Source organism: Notothenia rossii (assembly GCF_949606895.1).
Source record: "Notothenia rossii genome assembly, chromosome: 4".
Taxonomy (NCBI): domain Eukaryota; kingdom Metazoa; phylum Chordata; class Actinopteri; order Perciformes; family Nototheniidae; genus Notothenia; species Notothenia rossii.
This window is the reverse complement of record NC_136902.1, coordinates 42,120,455-42,127,289: the sequence shown is the minus strand read 5'-3', so window position 1 is coordinate 42,127,289 and position 6,835 is coordinate 42,120,455.

Here is a 6,835-nt window from a genome sequence, read left to right as displayed (position 1 = left end):
GTCGCAAAAAAATCTGAATGTGGGCGTGGCCTATACATTTTTTTAAAATTGTGATAGCATAAAATGAGCTTCGGACGCAAAACTTGGGACACACGTCAGAGCCCACAACCTTTTCGAGAATGTAAAAAAAAAAATGAATTTTTCAAAAAAGCTGCTCACTAGCGCCCCCTATTGTGTGGTAGTCACATATAGTTTCTTAGAACTTCACGATATTTGGCACAGACATTCCTCATGGAATTGCGGACATATTTGTAAATAGATTCCATTAGCCCCGCCCCCCAAAAAGTCGGCCATTTTGAAATATGTGCGTTTTTCAGCCATTTTAAGCACATTCTTGCAAACTGCTCCTAGGGGAATGATCGGAAAAATTCCAGTCCAGGACAAGTTCAGCCCCTATCCAATATGATGCCAAATTGAGAAGAACATTTTTGATAGCTCAATCGTGAAGGTCGTAAGCTAACAGTGAATAAACCATTTTTGACGATTTACATGTCGCAAATGACTCCAAACTACTCAAAATTACTCAAATATAGTTGTTCCAATATTCACGAAACGCTATATCTACATTACTATTATGATTGCACACATATTTCAAATTGCTTTCCATTAGCCCCACCCCCAGAAAGTCGGCCATTTTAAAAGATGTGCGTTTTTCATGCATTTTAAGCACATTCTTGCCAACTCCTCCTTGGGGAATGATCGGAAAAATTCCAATCCAGGACAAGTTCAGCCCCTATCCAATACGATACTTAATTGCGGAGCACATTTTTGAAAAATCAATTGTGGAGGTCGTAAGCTAACAGCGAATACACCATTTTTGACGATTTACATGTCGCAAATTGCTCCAAACTGTTTGTATATAGTTTTTCCGATATTCACGAAACGCTGTATACACATTGCTATTATGATTGCACACATATTTCAAATTGCTTTCCATAAGCCTTGCCCCCCAGGAAGTCGGCCATTTTGAAAAATGTGTGTTTTTCAGCCATTTTAAGCACATTTGTACTAATTCGTCATAGGGAAATGATCTGAATAATTCCAATCTAGGGCAATTTAAGCGCATATCCAATGTGATGCTACATTGCGAAGGAATAGTCGATCGCTTGAACATGGAGCTCGTAAGCTAATGGAGAATGTACCATGTTTGACCATTTATGTCACAGACTACCTTAAGCTACTGAGACCTGCCTGTCTGCCTGCACCATCAACTCACACGCACGCACGCACGCACACACACACACACACACACACACACACACACACACACACACACACACACACACACACACACACACACACACACACACACACACACACACACACACACACACACACACACACACACACACACACACACACACACAACCACACAGCCACACACACAGCCACACCTACACATTGTACAACAAACATAAACAGCTCCTAAAGCATAACTAAATATCAGGCTACAGCCCTTGTATATTTTATTATGTGAAGCACTATATGGTTTCATGAAAAATATCTACTGTTTATTTGTAGATATCTCCTAAAGCCTACAAATAAAGTGTGAAATGTAGGCCTGTTACATATATTATTGAGCGATATATATTATACACACTGTTCTGCTTTCTGCACTGACCTCAGCAGCTGTTCTCACTGTAAACATCGCCTCACAATGAAAGCATAACCTAACATACAGGCGAGATGTGATTAGTGAGTAAACAAACAAACGGTAAAGGGCAGAAAGTCTGATGCACATTTGATCATCTTGAATAACTTATAATCACAACGGGAACAGTTTGCAGAGCTGTGCTTCGTTGACATCCAGCCATGCGTCACGCCTCTTTTAAACATCACTGTTGGCTGAAATCGTCTCCGGAGAATACTTCAGTGTACCCTCGGTTATCGCTCCTCCAGAGAGACTCCTGTCTCCTCTAAATCAGTGTATCCTCGGTTACGGCACCTCCAGACAGCCTCCTCGAATATCGATCCTCGACAAGCCTTTAGAGAAATTTGTTTTCCTTCGAGACGGCATGCCAACATCAGTTTCCGGGTCGATGCCGGAGGACCTGGGACGCGAAAATGAGAGAAATGACAAACGGCAAGTGCGACGGCAGTTTTAATTAGGGTCTGAGACCTAGGTCGGCGAAGACCCTATTGAAATCGGTCGCGCAGCGAAAAGCACCCAAAAACAGGGAAAAGGACCGGCAAAAGCACAGAAAAGGTTCGGAAATCATGCCCACGTGACTGCAACTCGCATAATTGATATCGTTACCATCAATTTAGTCGCTCGCAAGGCAATCGATAACCATGCAAAACCCACAAAAAACAGGGAAAACGAGGGGCAAAAGCCCATTAAAAGTGGCCTAAATCATGGCAGTAGGTAGCCCATGCTCCTACAGGGTTAAATAGCACATTATTGAGATCGGACCGATTATTTGTTATTATTATTATTATTATTATTTTAATACATTGCGCGCGCTTTTGACCCCCGCAACATACAGTTGCAAGAAAAAGTATGTGAACCCTTTGGAATTACCTGGATTTCTGCATAAGTTGGTCATAAAATGGAGGAAGCCACTGCTGTCCAGAAAAAACATTGCTGCACGTTTGAAGTTTGCAAAAGAGCACCTGGAAAATATTCTGTGGAAAGATGAAACCAAAGTTGAGTTGTTTGGAAGGAACACACAACGCTATGTGTGGAGAAAAAAAGGCACAGCACACCAACATCAAAACCTCACCCCAACTGTGAAGTATGGTGGAGGGAGCATCATGGTTTGGGCCTGCTTTACTGCCTCAGGGCCTAGACAGATTGCCATCATCGACGGAAAAATGAATTCTCAAGTTTAAGACATTTTGCTGGAGAACTTAAGGCCATCTGTCCACCAATTGAAGCTCAACAGAAGATGGGTGATGCAACAGGACGACGACCCAAAGCACAGAAGTAAATCAACAACAGAATGGCTTCAACAGAAGAAAATAGGCCTTCTGGAGTGGCCCGGTCAGAGTCCTGACCTCAACCCAATTGAGATGCTGTGGCATGTCCTCAAGAGAGCGATTCACACCAGACATCCCAAGAATATTGCTGAACTGAAACAGTTTTGTAAAGAGGAATGGTCCAAAATTCCTCCTGACCGTTGTGCAGGTCTGATATGCAACTATAGAAAACGTTTGGTTGAGGTTATTGCTGCCAAAGGAGGATCAACCAGTTATTAAGTCCACATACTTTTTCCACCCTGCACTGTGAATGTTTACATGGTGTGTTCAATAAAAACATAAAAACATATAATTGTTTGTGTGGTTTTAGCTTAAGCAGACTGTGTTTGTCTATTGTTGTGACTTAAATGAAGATCAGAACACATTTTATGACCAATTTATGCAGAAATCCAGGTAGTTCCAAAGGGTTCACATACTTTTTCTTGCAACTGTATGTGAAAACTCACCAAATTTTGCACGCGCGTCAGAAGTGGTGAAAATTGCGATGTGTAATTGGTTCCGGAACTTTGCGTAAAAAATTGCGTAGGCCACGCCCACTTCCGTTTTTTACGTTAACTCCCCCTACTTTAACTTTCACGTAAACGAACGAAACTCGCTACGCATATATAGGGTGCGGAGACGAACCAAAAAGCCTCCTGGAGGGGTATAAAATAACGTACAGGAAGTCGATCATTTTGAATTTGGCATTGGAAAAACGTGATTTATCGCGTTTTTCGTCCTCCGTACGAAATCTATCTTGTCCTAGGGACTTTATCCTTACGACTCGAAATTCGTCAGGTAGCTTCTCGAGACATGGGCAATTTAAAGTTATCACGGAAACTTTTTTTCTTTCGCACGGCATAGCCGTGATTTGGCGCCAAAGTTCGCGTTCGCTCGATGCTAGGCGATCCCTCGCCATGGAACACGATGATGTCATAACTGAAACTGACATTCTCAGAACGCCACCAAACTTCACATGATGGTTAACACTGCGGCCCTGAACAGCTCTAGGTCGAATCTGATGTTACTTAATTTGGCGTTACCATGGCAACGGATCCTTCGCCATAAAACACGGTGCTGCTGTAACTCCAATGGACACGGTCCCATCGTCCCCCAATCTTCACTTTTATATCACTGTTCCATGCCTCAACAGCTCTACGTGAAATCTGAGATCTCACCATATGCCGTTTCCATGGCAACGCATCCTTCGCCAAAAAATACCATGTTGTCATAATTCAATGGAAAATCGTCCAAACGGCACCAGACTATCATTAATGGTCCGGACCTCAAGAGCTCTATGTCAATTATGGGATGTCCTCATATGTCGTTGCCATGGCAACGCGTCCCTCGCCATGAAACATGGTGTTGTCGTAATTCAATGGAAAATCGTCCAAACTGCACCAGACTTCAGACTATCATTAATGGTCCGGCCCTCAACAGCTCTATGTCAATTATGGGATGTCCTCATATGTCGTTGCCATGGCAACGCGTCCCTCGCCAAAAAACCTGGTGTTGTCGTAATTCAATGGAGATCGTCCAAACGTCACCAGACTTCAGATGATGGCTAATGGTCCGGCTCTCAACAGCTCTACACCAATTATGGGATGTAGTCATATGTTGTTGCCATGGCAACGCATACCTCGCTATGAAACACGGGGTTGTCCTAACTCAATGGAAAATCGTCCAAACGGCACCAGACTTTAGATGATGGCTAATGGTCTGGCCCTCAACACCTCAATATGACAATAGTGAGTTTTCCCCAAAAGCTGTTGCCATGGCAACGCGTCCCTCGCCAATAAACCTGGTGTTGTCGTAACTCCATGGAAAATCGTGCAAACGCCACCAGACTTCAGACTATCATTAATGGTCCGGCCCTCAACAGCTCTACGCCAATTATGGGATCTCACCATATGCCGTTTCCATGGCAAAGCATCCTTCGCCAAAAAATACCATATTGCTATAAGCCCTGTGTAAATGGTCAAAAACTGTTCAAACTTTACATGTGTGCTAACCGTCAAGCCCTCGAGACATATATGTGTCAGTTTTGAGATTTCGTCAAATTTTGTTGCTATGGTAACAAAATGGTCGCCGTGAAACACGGTTCTCTCATGACTCCAGTTAACATGCTCCAAAAGGCACAAAACTTCACAGGTTTGATAATGATGCAGCACTCAACACATCTAAGTATATTATGGGGTGTCATCAAATGCCGTTGCCATGGTAACAAAATGGTCGCCATGAAACACGGTTTTCTCATAACTCTAGTTATTGCTCCAAACGGCACAAAACTTCACAGGTTTGATAACGATGCAGCCTCCAACACATCTACGCGTATTATGGGGTGTCATCAAATGCCGTTGCCATGGCGACAGATCACTCGCCATCAAACACAATGTTTATGTTACTGCTGTAACTCAAAGACATTGTCCGATCGAACTGAAACTTCCCACGTTTGCCAACGGCCGAGTCCTCGAGACACCTAGACACACACGTTGACGTGCGGACAACATCGTCGAAGACCCGCTCAATACTGCTTGCAGCTTTAATTGTAATTGGAATCAAAAAGATTGCAAATCATAGTTTTAATAAAATCACTAGCAATATAGGGTTTATTCAACAGCAGTAAAGCATTAAGTTGCTAAACTAGAAAATGCATTTCCTGCAGAAAATGCGTGCAAATGCTGTAAACTGTGAACATTTATGGCTGAATTTAGCTGCAAATGCAGAAAAAGCTGAATATGTTATTAGCTGAATGGTAGCTGCTTTTGCTACAAAAATGCAGAAAAAGCTTAACATTTAAAAGAAAAGGTTTAAAAAAAGGTCTAAACAACAACAGCCTTGATGTCCTGAAATGGCTGAATAATGTAATAGTTGAATGGTTTCTGCAGCTGAAAATAGGCTGAAGGATTTAAATATCAGATGTAAGTAGTAGTGAATTAATTTGTATTAAGAAGAGAAAAGAAAGTAAAAAGGCTTGGGAAAGCAGCAGAATATTTTGACTGCAAACTTTTCGACTAAAACCAGTGCTTGAATTGGAATAAAAAAGGTGCCAGTACTCTAAATCAGCAACAAGTATTTGGCACAAAGTCATAGTATATCCTATAATGCTAGTGGGTTTGTCTCTTTACTGTATATTTTAGAAAGGCTCACTGTACTTAAACAAAATGACTCAGGGTGCATCTGAGATTAGAGGGGGTGCAGTGGTAAAGTGCTATTTTTATAAGTGGGGAGTGGAGCTGACACCCTCTAGTCTAGGGGGGTCCGGGGGCATTATCCCCCGGGAACATTTTTTTTTTAATATTGAAGTTAGATGCATCAATCTGGTGCACTTTGAGAGCAAAATGAAGAGATATATGGATACCTCTCAACATCCATATTGAAACAACTGTAAACAGATTTACTTTTTCTTTATGGATATAAAAGAAAGTAAAGCTTGACTCCTACTGGCTGGTTAAATGACTCCTCGTCCCTGAGGCCACTTCCAGTTTTTTGTGCCATTTTGCTGGATTTATTTGTCAACAGCGTTGCTGCACAAAGTGATGGCCCTCTAGTTTAAATCTACTACCCAAAAAGAAACATATAGAGATGGGTTACTATTTAAAAAAATGTGCAAATCTATTTGGTAACAGTGGGGCCGGGCCTCAAATCCTATAGGGGGTCTGGGGGCATGCTCCCCCGGTAAGATTTTTTTTTAAATGTTGGACTTAAATGCATCAATCTGTTGCATTTTGAGGGGGAAATAAAGAGACTAGACCCATATGAAACAAAGATGTATACATTTAAATAATCATAAAATCATAAGTACAAGGCCATAACCAATAACATACAATATCAAATATGAAAAAACATTGAAACTTGTTTATTTATTTGTTTTTGG